We start from the raw sequence: 12,521 nt of genomic DNA, 5'->3' as shown, positions 1-12,521 counted from the left end.
TCCTTTTTCTAGCTCTGGCACACTGACTAACATGAGTTTGTCTGGTAACTTTATGATTTCCGCTTCTAATGCGATCTGATTTGTCTTGCCTACCCGGGTCTCTATCATCCAAAGTGGGGGAATGGAAGAAAAAATTATTTTTAAGCCTCTGGAAAGGGGATCCGCTACCCATTGAGTAGCGGGCAGCGAGGCCCACTGATGAAAAAACTGCTTTAATCTTCCCCCACTGGTAAACTGGCGTCTTTGGTGTTTGGGAGCTCCTTTGTAGGTGGCGCCCTTATTAAACAGGAATCCCTTGGACTGACTCCTATCTCTTCTCCAGGCTCGACCCCCTCTTCCACTATCCTCTCTCTGGCTTCTTCCTTTTCCCCTAGTTTTTGACCCGTGAAAGGATTTTTTATATTTTTGAGAGGGAAAGGGAAAAGTTTTCTTTTTATCGGTCGCCTTCTCTAATATGTCGTCCAGGACTGTCCCGAATAAATAGTCACCTTGGCAGGGAATGGCACAATTTCATTTTGGATTGGAAATTAGCTGACCAATTCTTAAGTCAAAGGGCTCTCCGTGCCGAGTTTGAGAGACCACAGGCCCGGGCCGCAAAGCTCACTCTGTCTATTGAGGCTTCAGCCAAGAAGTCAGCTGCTTTCTGGATAGTGGGGAGTGCTTCCAGGAGTTGTTCCCTAGGACATTTATTACTTATCTGGGACTCCAGTTCTTGTAGCCACTTTACTAGAGACCTGGCAGTACATGTGGCTGCGATGCTGGGCTTAAAGGAACCTGCTGCTGCATCCCATGTGCCCCTCAGGAAAGTGTCAACCTTTTTATCTAAAGGATCTTTTAGAGAACCTAGATCCTCAAAAGGAAGGGCTACCTCCTTAGAAACTCGGGCAATAGCCACGTCAATCTTTGGGGATCTTTCCCAAACATTAATCAACTCATCTTCAAAAGATTACTTCTGTTTAAGTGTGTTTGGGATGGACACCTTTTTAACTGTTTTTTCCACTCTTTTTCTATCAAGGAAAGCAAGTTTTTGTGGACTAGGAACAACCGATGTTTGTGCTCCTCCAGGTTACTCAACATAGAATCCTGCACAGATCTATGCTCCCTCGGGGTCTCTATCCCCATAGTAGACCTAATGATTTTTAGTAGTTTTGTCGTTTCTTCCACCGGGAAGCAAGGTTGGCCATATTCCCCATCAGATGAAGATGGTTCTGAGCTATCAGAGTCAACTAATTCCCCTGATTCTTCCTTTTCCTTCTCTGAGCTAAGGTCTGAGTGTGTATGCTGTATGCCTGAGGAGGTGGATGGACCCCGAGTATGTCGTATTTCCTTTTTTACATTGTTTTTAACTTAGTCTTTGATTAAGGTTTTTATCTCCTGAAACAGAGACAGGGATTCCTCCATTACTGTTTTCTCTATACCGGCCCGGCAACGTATTTTAGTGTATAACTTCGGTAAAGCTTCCTTGCATAAGGCACATTCTTTATTTTTTGTCTTGGTCACTGTTTTCCTGGGTCTATTCTAAAATAGGTAATGACACTAGTCAGTATGTGTGTGTGGGCAGGAGAAACACTCACTCCGTCATAGGGCCCTGGAACTATCGCGCCAGGAGCAGGTCTTGGCTCATCTCCTTCAGGTATGTTTGAATTCTCCATCTTCTCAGCAGGGACTGGAACACCAAATTTAGAGCAGTAGCACACTCAGCAATGTTATACCAAGCACACTTCAGCTGATCAGGGACCGACACCATGTGCCACTTATAATCGGTGTGGGAGGAGCAGGGGTTGGTCTCTCCTCCTTACAGGGCATACCGCCCTGTAGCCCCGCTGACATCATATCCAGCATCACTATGACCCCGGAAGTGACCCCGCACGGCACATGTGCCGTTCTGCAAACCGGCGCCATCTTTCTTATGCGCTCCCAATGCTCTGCGCTCCTCTCAGCACCAACCTCCGAATCCGGAGGTGGCCCGCTGAAGTCCTGCGCTCTGGTTGGAGCGATTCCTCCAAGAAAAGTGCCCCCACCTCTTGGAACAGCCCAGGTTTACCGGGTCAGCACGGCACCAGGAGAAATCTCCCCAGGTATACTGTTCCACCGTAGGCATCCTCTTCCAGGAACAGGAAACCACACTGGGGAGGAAGAGAGGTTCCGCCCCTTTTATTTTAGTAGGTTTCCTGTTCCTGGGGCAGATACTCTCTCTGTATGGTGCTGTCATGATGAAGGGTAAAACTACTGACTGAATACTGACCAGATACTAATAATGGGCTGTGACCTAAGTGAGTATTTATTCATTAGCCATGCCGCCCCTTAAAATAAAATCTTAAACTTTTTTTAAATACTAGATGGTGGCCCGATTCTAATGCATCGGGTATTCTAGAATAGGTATGCGGCCGACCGGGTGCAATCAGCAGAGCTGTGTTTAAATGTGGGGCCAAAATCGCTGATTGGTCGCGTTCGGCAACCGCGACCAATCAGCAAAGCGGTGTTTAAATTTGGCGGCAATATCGATGATTGGTCGCGGGCGGCGGCCACGACCAATCAGCGAACCGTGTTAGTGAGGACTGGAGAGCGTGTTTAAATTTGGCACCAAAATCGCTGATTAGTCGCGACCAATCAGCAGAGCGGTGTTTAAATTTGGTGCCAATACTGCTGACTGGTCGCGGCCGCCGACCGCGACCAATCAGCAGAGCGATGCAGGGCGGGGTTTAAATTTGGCGCCAATTTAAACACGGCAAATTCAAACACCGCTGTGCTGATTGGTCGCCGACGCTGTGCGATTTTGGCGGCACATTTAAATAGCGTCCGCGACCAATCAGTACAGCGGTGTTTAAATGTGGAGCCAAGATCGGTGATTGGTCGCGGCCGATATTTAAATTTGGCGCCCAAATCGGTGATTGATCGCGGGCAGCGCCAGCGACCAATCAGCGATTTTTAACACAAATGTCCGGACCTTTGTAACACCATGCGGATACTGTGGGGACATCAGCGGCTAGGGTGTGAAAGGAGGACCGGGGAGCGGCGCTGTGGGTCGGGATACTTCTGCTCTGAGCGCCCGCTCATGTCCCGGGTTCTCGGAGCGGAAGTATCCGCACAGGCAGCGGCGCTGACATCCATGCGGCTAGGGTGTGAAGGGAGGACTGGGGAGCGGCGCTGACATCCAATTGGTCGCGGCCGCTATTTAAATGTGCCGCACAAATCGGTGATTGGTCGCCGACTTGGCCCGCGACCAATCACTGATCTTGCGGCCAAAGTTAAACAGTACTGTGCTGATTGGTCGCGGACGCTGCCCGCGACCAATCACCGATTTGGGCGCCAAATTTAAATATCGGCCGCGACCAATCACCGATCTTGGCTCCACATTTAAACACCGCTGTGCTGATTGGTCGCCGACGCTGGGCGCGACCCATCACCGATTTTGGCGCCACATTTAAATAGCGTCCGCGACCAATCCGCACAGCGGTGTTTAAATGTGGAGCCAAGATCGGTGATTGGTCGCGGCCGATATTTAAATTTGGCGCCCAAATCGGTGATTGGTCGCGGGCAGCGTCCGCGACCAATCAGCACAGTACTGTTTAACTTTGGCTGCAAGATCAGTGATTGGTCGCGGGCCAAGTCGGCGACCAATCACCGATTTGTGCGGCACATTTAAATAGCGGCCGCGACCAATTGGATGTCAGCGCCGCTCCCCGGTCCTCCCTTCACACCCTAGCCGCATGGATGTCAGCGGCGCTGCCTGTGCGGATACTTCCGCTCCGAGCACCCGGGACATGAGCGGGCGCTGGCAGCAGAAGTATCCCGACCCGCAGCGCCGCTCCCCGGTCCTCCCTTCACACCCTAGCCGCTGATGTCCCCACAGTATCTGCATGGTGTTACAAAGGTCCGGACATTTGTGTTAAAAATCGCTGCTTGGTCACTGGCGCAGCCCGCGACCAATCACCGATTTGGGCGCCAAATTTAAATATCGGCCGCGACCAATCACCGATCTTGGCTTCACATTTAAACACCGCTGTGCTGATTGGTCGCGGCCGATATTTAAATTTGGCGCCCAAATAGGTGATTGGTCGCGGGCAGCGCCAGCGACCAATCAGCGATTTTTAACACAAATTTCCGGACCTTTGTAACACCATGCGGATACAGTGGGGACATCAGCGGCTAGGGTGTGAAGGGAAGACCGGGGAGCGGCGCTGCGAGTCCGGATACTTCTGCTGCGAGCGCCCGCTCATGTCCCGGGTGTTAGAACCTTGCTCTTAGGTTTTTTCTATTGCTGGTCACATGACCTTGTTGGCCTATTTAGTCCTGCTCCGCCCTTCTGGCTTTGCTGGACTTCATTGTATTACTACTCTTTAGCTAGCCTGTGCTCAGTATCTAACTCTGTTAGTTTGCTTGGTCTTCGGACCTCTGTGTTCTATATATTTTGTTTGTTTGTCTGTCTGCTACTATTTCTGTTAGGAGGTGTCCATTTTGCTCCCAGTCCCTAGTACTTGTAGGGATTCCTTCCCCACATCTATAGGTCTCCGTACAGACTAGCTGAGGACTTTAGCAGGTCTGATCGCAGGATCAGGTTCCCTGTTACATCGTAGGGATCAAGCTGAGTTCTATCGTAGGGACAGATCTCCTCTCTTTCCTTAGCTCTGGTAGCAGAACATAACAGTAAGTCCAGCCTGCAAATTCTCTAAGGAAAGATTTTTCTGTTCCATCATGGTGTCGGTTCTGGATTTGGCTAAACGCCTGCAGGGACTCTCTCTGGAGGTGGCCGAGCTCCATCAGCACGTGAGTAACTGTCCTTGAGCACATTTCTTGGAGCCTAAGGTACGTTTGCCTGATTTATTTTTTGGTGAACACCAAGAATTTTTTTCATTTAAAAATGCTTGCTTATTGTATTTTCGTTTGAGACCCAGGTCCTCTGGGGATGAATCCCAGCGCATAGGGTTCATAATATCACTTTTGCGCAAAGAGCCTCAGGAGTGGGCCTTTTCTTTGCAACCTAGTGATACATGCTTTAGATCAGTGGATAGTTTTTTTTCTGCTTTGGGGCTATTATATGATGATCCTGACCGTGTCTCATCTGCTGAGACTGAGTTGAGACGTTTGAGACAGGGATCAGGTAATGTGGAAAAATATTGTACTCATTTCCGTCGGTGGTCTACTCAAATAGGGTGGAACGATTCTGCTCTGAAGAGTCTGTTTCTTGCTGGGCTTAGTGAAAGGGTTAAAGACCTGCTAATTGCTTATCCCACACCTGAAGATTTGCAACAGGCTATGCAATTAGCTATACGGGTGGATAGGAGACTGCGTGCAAGGGTTAATGAGAGCAAATCCTCTGCTATGTCAGTTTCTGGTCATGAGAATGTGTGTACTGACAGTGGAGAGCCGATGGAGATTGGAGCGATGGCACCTCGCTCTCAAGAAAAGGACCGCAGATTTTCTGAAGGTTTGTGTTTCTATTGCGGAAATTCTGGTCATTTCATTAAAAGCTGTGTGCTTCGTATGAAGAAAGAAAAAAAAATGGTCAGTCATGCCCGTATTGCCTGTTTAAATTCCAAGGGTGTATTTTTAGCTGCTTCCACTATTGCTCAGGAAAAATTTATGGAATTTCGGGTGTTTGTCGATTGTGGGTCTACTCTGAATGTAATTGATGGGGGATTCTTGGAAAAACTCAATTTAAAACCCGAACCTTTGTCATCCCCCATTGCTGTGGTTTCTGTGGATGGCTCCCCTTTGAAGAATGTTACTCTCAAGGTCTGTGAATTTCCTCTCACTATTAATGGTGTTCACCATGAGAAATTAGATTTGGTAGTTTTGAATAACTTGCCTTCTCCGGTGGTGTTGGGATTGCCCTGGTTAAAATTGCACAATCCTGTACTGGATTGGTCTACCAATGAAATTAAATCCTGGAGCCATAAATGTTATGACAAGTGTTGTAACGGGCGTATTGCTGCTGTGGATAGGGGGGTATTGCCTGTTCCTATTCAGGATTTTTGGAGAGTTTTTTCTGAGAAGGAATCGCAGGTTTTGCCTCCCCATAGAGACTATGATTGTACTATTGAATTTGTTCCTGGAGCGACTCTTCCTAAGAGTCGTTTATTTAATCTTACTATTCCTGAGAGAAAGGCTTTGGAGGAATACATACAGACAAGCTTGGCCGCCGGTCACATTAGGCCTTCCAAGTCTCTTGTGACTGTTGGATTTTTTTTTGTAAAAAAAAAGGATGGCGGTTTACGTCCTTGTCTGGATTTTCGTGAGATTAACAAAATTACTGTACGCAATCCTTACCCACTGCCATTGATTCCTGATCTGTTTAACCAGTTAGTGGGGGCCAAGTGGTTCTCTAAAATTGACCTTCGGGGGGCATACAATCTGTTGCGCATGAAGGAGGGTGACGAATGGAAGACTGCTTTTAACACTCCTGTGGGTCATTTTGAGAATCTGGTTATGCCTTTTGGTCTTACTAATGCTCCTGCATTTTTACAGAATCTTATTAATGACATCCTTAGACCTTTGATTGGCAAAAATGTGGTTGTGTATTTGGATGACATTTTGATTTATTCGCCGGATCTGGAGTCTCATTGGCGGAGCGTACGTGAAGTATTACAGTTATTAATTGACAATTCGCTTTTTGCCAAGCTGGAGAAATGTGAGTTCGCTGTACAGAGAATTAGTTTTTTGGGCTACATTATCTCCAGCGAAGGTTTTGAGATGGACCCGGTGAAAGTTCAAGCTGTGCAGGAATGGCTTAGGCCTATTGGTTTGAAATCGATACAGAGGTTTTTGGGTTTCGCCAATTATTATAGAAAATTCATTAAAAATGTTTCTATTATTGTCAAACCTCTCACCGATCTCACCAGGAAAGGTGCTGATGCGGTTCAGTGGACTTCTGAGGCCATTGAAGCTTTTGTGTATCTCAAGGAGAGGTTCACCTCTGCTCCCATCCTTATGCAGCCTGATGTGACTAAGCCGTTTTTGGTTGAGGTTGATGCTTCCTCTGTGGGGGTTGGCGCAGTATTGTCTCAGGATAACGGGGATGGAGTACATCCCTGTGCCTTTTTTTCAAGAAAATTTTCGGAGACTGAACTGAATTACGATATTGGTAATCGGGAATTATTGGCTATCAAACTCGCATTTGAACACTGGCGCCACCTCTTGGAAGGTGCTGAATTTCCCGTTCAGGTTTTTACGGATCATAAAAATCTGATATATCTTGATGCTGCCAAGCGCCTGAATGCCCGTCAGGCTAGGTGGGCACTGTTTTTCTCGCGGTTTAATTTTTCCGTTACTTACATCCCAGGTACTAAGAATGTTAAGGCGGATGCCTTGTCTCGCAGTTTTTCTCCCATAGTCGGTGCTGAGAAAGAGGAGAACATTTTACAAGAAGGTGTTGTGATAGCTGCTTTGGACTCCGTTTTGGAAGATGAGATTCTTAAAGCACAGGAGAATGCCCCATCTAACACTCCCCATGGGAGGTTGTTTGTGCCTGGGACCTTTAGGAGAGATTTGTTTGTTGAGTGTCACGAATCTCGGTTGGCAGGTCATCCCGGAATCTCTGAGACCAAGAGACTGGTGGGTCGCAGTTTTTGGTGGCCTGGATGGCAGAAGGAAGTCATTAAGTGGGTGCGTCAATGTACTATATGTGCTAGATCTAAGTCCTCACATACTCCTTCTGCGGGGTTACTTTGCCCTCTGGAGGTTCCCAGTGCTCCTTGGACACATTTGGCTATGGACTTTATAACTGACCTTCCCCCCTCTGAGGGTTTTACTGTCATCTGGGTGGTCGTGGACCGTTTTAGCAAGATGTGTCACTTGGTTCCCTTCGTCAAACTGCCCTGCGCTAAGACTCTCGCTAAGGCCTTTGTCAAGGAAATTGTCAGACTTCATGGCGTTCCTACTGACATTGTTTCTGATAGGGGACCTCAGTTCGTGGCTCGTTTTTGGCGCGCCTTTTGTGACAGGTTGGGAGTTCATTTGTCGTTCTCATCCGGATATCATCCTGAATCTAATGGCCAGACAGAAAGGAAAAACCAGGATGTTGAGCAGTTCTTGCGTTGTTTTGTGGCAGACAATTAAGAGGGGTGGTCTGAGTTTCTGCCACTTGCTGAATTTGCTCTGAACAAACATACATCTTCTTCTGCTGGTTGTTCGCCTTTTTTTTGTTGTTCTGGGAGACATCCGTCGTTTGGGTCGTTCTCCAAGTTGGTATCTGCCGTGCCTGAGCAGGAGAATTTTTCCGGCGATTTGGAGAGAGTTTGGACGGATGTGCGTGGTAATCTTCAGGAGGCTAACAGAAAATCTAAAGACTACTTTGATAGGAAACGACAGGAGGTTTTGTTCGCTGTTGGTGACATGGTTTGGTTGTCCTCTAGAAATCTGCGGTTGAGGATTCCTTCTAAGAAATTGGGTCCCAAGTTTGTAGGGCCCTTTAAGGTGCTTCAGGTTGTCAACCAATCTGCTGTTAGGTTGGAGGTTCCTACCTCCTGGAGAATTAATCCGGTGTTTCATGTCTCTCTGTTGAAAAAAGCTGTTGTGTCGGATTGTGACGCCTCTGCCTCTGTTCCTCCGGTGGTGGAGGACGGGGAATATGAAATTTCTCGCATCCTTAATTCTAGACGGTATAGAGGTAGTTTGCAGTATCTCGTGGCCTGGAAAGGTTTCGGACCCGAGGATAACTCATGGGTGAGGTCGGATGATGTTTCCGCGTCCAGACTTATCAGAGCGTTTCACAGGAGATTTCCTGATAAGCCTGGTCCTAGGGGATCCGGAGGATCCTCTTAGAAGGGGGGGTACTGTTAGAACCTTGCTCTTAGGTTTTTTCTATTGCTGGTCACATGACCTTGTTGGCCTATTTAGTCCTGCTCCGCCCTTCTGGCTTTGCTGGACTTCATTGTATTACTACTCTTTAGCTAGCCTGTGCTCAGTATCTAACTCTGTTAGTTTGCTTGGTCTTCGGACCTCTGTGTTCTATATATTTTGTTTGTTTGTCTGTCTGCTACTATTTCTGTTAGGAGGTGTCCATTTTGCTCCCAGTCCCTAGTACTTGTAGGGATTCCTTCCCCACATCTATAGGTCTCCGTACAGACTAGCTGAGGACTTTAGCAGGATCAGGTTCCCTGTTACATCGTAGGGATCAAGCTGAGTTCTATCGTAGGGACAGATCTCCTCTCTTTCCTTAGCTCTGGTAGCAGAACATAACACCGGGTTCTTGCAGCGGAAGTATCCGCACAGGCAGCGGCGCTGACATCCAATTGGTCGCGGATGCTATTTAAAATTGCCGCACAAATCGGTGATTGGTCGCTGTCTTGGCCCGCGACCAATGACTGATCTTGGCGCCAAAGTTAAACACTATTGTGCTGATTGGTCGCGGAAGCTGACCGCGACCAATCACCGATTTGGGCGCCAAATTTAAATATAGGCCGCGACCAATCACCGATTTGGGCACCAAATTTAAATATCGGCCGCGACCAATCACTGATCTTGGCTCCACATTTAAACACCGCTGTGGTGATTGGTCGCGGCCGATATTTAAATTTGGCGCCCAAATCGGTGATTGGTCGTGGGCAGCGTCGGCGACCAATCAGCACAGCGGTGTTTAAGTTTTGCGCTAAGATCAGTGATTGGTCAGGTCCGAAGACCGCGACCAATCATCGAATCGTCTTGGTGAGGACCGGGGAGCGGCGCTGCCTGTGCGGGTGCTTACGCTGCGAGAACCCGGGACATGAGCGGGCGCTCGCAGCAGAAGTATCCCGACCCGCAGCGCCGCTCCCCGGTCCTCCCTTCCGCATGAAGGTCAGCGGCGCCGGCGGTCCTTCCGCTGCTACCGGCCAGGAGATGAGTGCCTCGCGCCGCTCATCTCCCGGCTGCATCTCCGTCCCGCAGATGGGTCCGGCGGTCGGGTTCCTTCTGCTGTTGCCGGCCGGGAGATGAGCGCCTCGCGGTGCTCATCTCCCGGCTGCATCGCCGCTCAGCTCCGTCCCGCAGATGAGCCGCTAACGGCCGCCATCTTTTTTTAGAAATCCCCCGGCGCTGATTGGCCGCTGCCGGACCAATGAGCGACGCGGGATTTCCTGGACAGACAGACGGGATAAGACGATTATATATATAGATATGCATTGAAAACTGGACTAACAACACACGTTATTTATATATATATATATATATATATATATATATATACATATACACATACACACACACATACATACACAGTACAGACCAGTTTGGACACACCTTCTCATTTAAATATTTGTCAGGACTATGAAAATTATACATTCACACTGAAGGCATCAAAACTATGAATTAACACATGTGGAATTATATACTTAACAAAAAAGTATGAAACAACTGAAAATATGTCTTATATTCTAGGTTCTTCAAAGTAGCCACCTTTTGCTTTGATGACTAGAATATAAGACATATTTTCAGTTGTTTCACACTTTTTTGTTAAGTATATAATTCCACATGTGTTAATTCATAGTTTTGATGCTTTCAGTGTGAATATTTTCATAGTCATGAAAATACAGAAAAATGAGGTGTGTCCAAACTTTTGGTCTGTACTGTATATATACTGTGACATCATCACAGGTCCTGTGCGAACAGAGGCATATATATATCCGGGTGGTTTTGAAACACAGGGGGGTCAATAGACCTGATCCCTGTGTCTCGGACACCATTAGCCTTGGAAGGCACGAGGCCTGGAGGAACAGAACAGAGCTGATGGAAGCTCCTAGACCCGGCAAAGGTAAAATCGGTGCTTGAAATGGACATTGATGTTGTTACCTTGCTGAAGGCTGTATCTGAAGCCAAGCGGGCATAGCTGCCACTGAAAAGGCTCTAGGACATTACATGTGTAACATTCCTGCGAGCCACTGAGATGGACTATGTTATAGGCAGTTTATGATGTTTAATAAACTGATGGACTTTAGACTACCGGAAAACGTTGCACGTGTGCTTTAATTGACCCGGTGAAGTGAGTGCACCCCAACATGATGAATAGCGCTACCTTACAATATATATACTTAAAACTAGCAAAATTACAAGCTGAATGGCTTGTTGTGGTTGTATATAAACAGATGTAAACAATGATGCTGAATAATTGATACAGTCACTACCATACCCTATCCTGCGTGGCCACGGAGGTTGGCACCCTAAGGAACAATAATGGCGCCCCACTCAACTGTGGCTCTCCCTCAGAAGCCGTAGTTAACCCTGATCTATATCAAAAAAGAACACTGATGCATTAAATAGAACTAGATATGTCTCAAGTTATACACGGTGTGCAGAATTATTAGGCAAATGAGTATTTTGATCACATGATACTTTTCATACATGTTGTTCTACTCCAAGCTGCATAGGCTTGAGAGCCAACTACCAATTAAGTAAATCTGGTGATGTGCATCTCTGTAATGAGGAGGGGTGTTAATGACATCAACACCCTATATAAGGTGTGCTTAATTATTAGGCAACTTCCTTTCCTTTGGCAAAATGGGTCAGAACAGAGATTTGACGGGCTCTGAAAAGTCCAAAATTGGGAGATGTCTTGCAGAGGGATGCAGCACTCTTGAAATTTCCAAACTTTTGAAGCGTGATCACCGAACAATCAAGCGTTCCATGGCAAATAACCAACAGGGTTGCAAGAAGCGTGTTGGCCAAAAAAGGCGCAAAATAACTGCCCATGAATTGTGGAAAATCAAGCGTGAAGCAGCCAAGATGCCATTCGCCACCAGTTTTGCCAGATTTCAGAGCTGCCACGTTACTGGAGTATCAAATATCACAAGGGATATGGCCAAGGTAAGGAAGGCAGAAAAACGACCACCTTTGAACAAGAAACATAAGATAAAACGTCAAGAATGGGCCAAGAAATATCTTAAGACTGATTTTTCAAAGGTTTTATGGACTGATGAAATGAGTGAGACTCTTGATGGGCCATATGGATGAGCCAGAGGCTGGATCAGTAAAGGGCAAAGAGCTCCACTCCGACTCAGATGCCAGCAAGGTGGAGGTGGGGTACTGGTATGGGCTGGTATCATCAAAGATGAACTTGTGGGCCCTTTTCGTGGTTGATGATGGAGTGAAGCTCAACTCCCAGACCTACTGCCAGTTTCTGGAAGACAACTTCTTCAAGCAGTGGTACAGGAAGAAGTCGGTATCGTTCAAGAAAAACATGATTTTCATGCAGGACAATGCTCCATCACATGCATCCAACTACTCCACAGCGTGGCTGGCCAGTAAAGGTCTAAAAAAAGAAAAAATAATGACATGGCCCCCTTGTTCACCTGATCTGAACCCCATAGAGAACCTGTGGTCCATCATAAAATGTGAGATCTACAGAGAGGGAAAACAGTACACCTCTCGGAACAGTGTCTGGGAGGCTTTGGTGGCTGCTGCACACAATGTTGATCAAAAACAGATCAAGCAACTGACAGAATCTATGGATAGAAGGCTGTTGAGTGTCATCATAAAGAAAGGTGGCTATATTCATCACTAATTTTTTGTGTTTTGTTTTTGCATGTCAGAAATGTTTATTTCTAAATTTT

The 12,521-nt window shown here is 47.0% G+C and overlaps 1 protein-coding gene across 4 annotated transcripts in view; it reads right to left on the bottom strand.

Moving 5' to 3' along the window:
- LOC141176041 (uncharacterized) overlaps positions 1-12,521 on the bottom strand; it is a 40,492-nt gene that overhangs the window by 25,018 nt on the left and 2,953 nt on the right. The gene's annotated exons all lie outside the window — the stretch shown is intronic.

The sequence above is a fragment of the Phyllobates terribilis genome, unplaced genomic scaffold, assembly GCF_046119375.1.
Source record: "Phyllobates terribilis strain yellow unplaced genomic scaffold, ASM4611937v1 Scaffold_17__1_contigs__length_24005725, whole genome shotgun sequence".
Classification (NCBI taxonomy): Eukaryota; Metazoa; Chordata; class Amphibia; order Anura; family Dendrobatidae; genus Phyllobates; species Phyllobates terribilis.
Note: the sequence above shows the minus strand (reverse complement) of the source record. Positions and strands in the feature narration are given on the sequence as shown.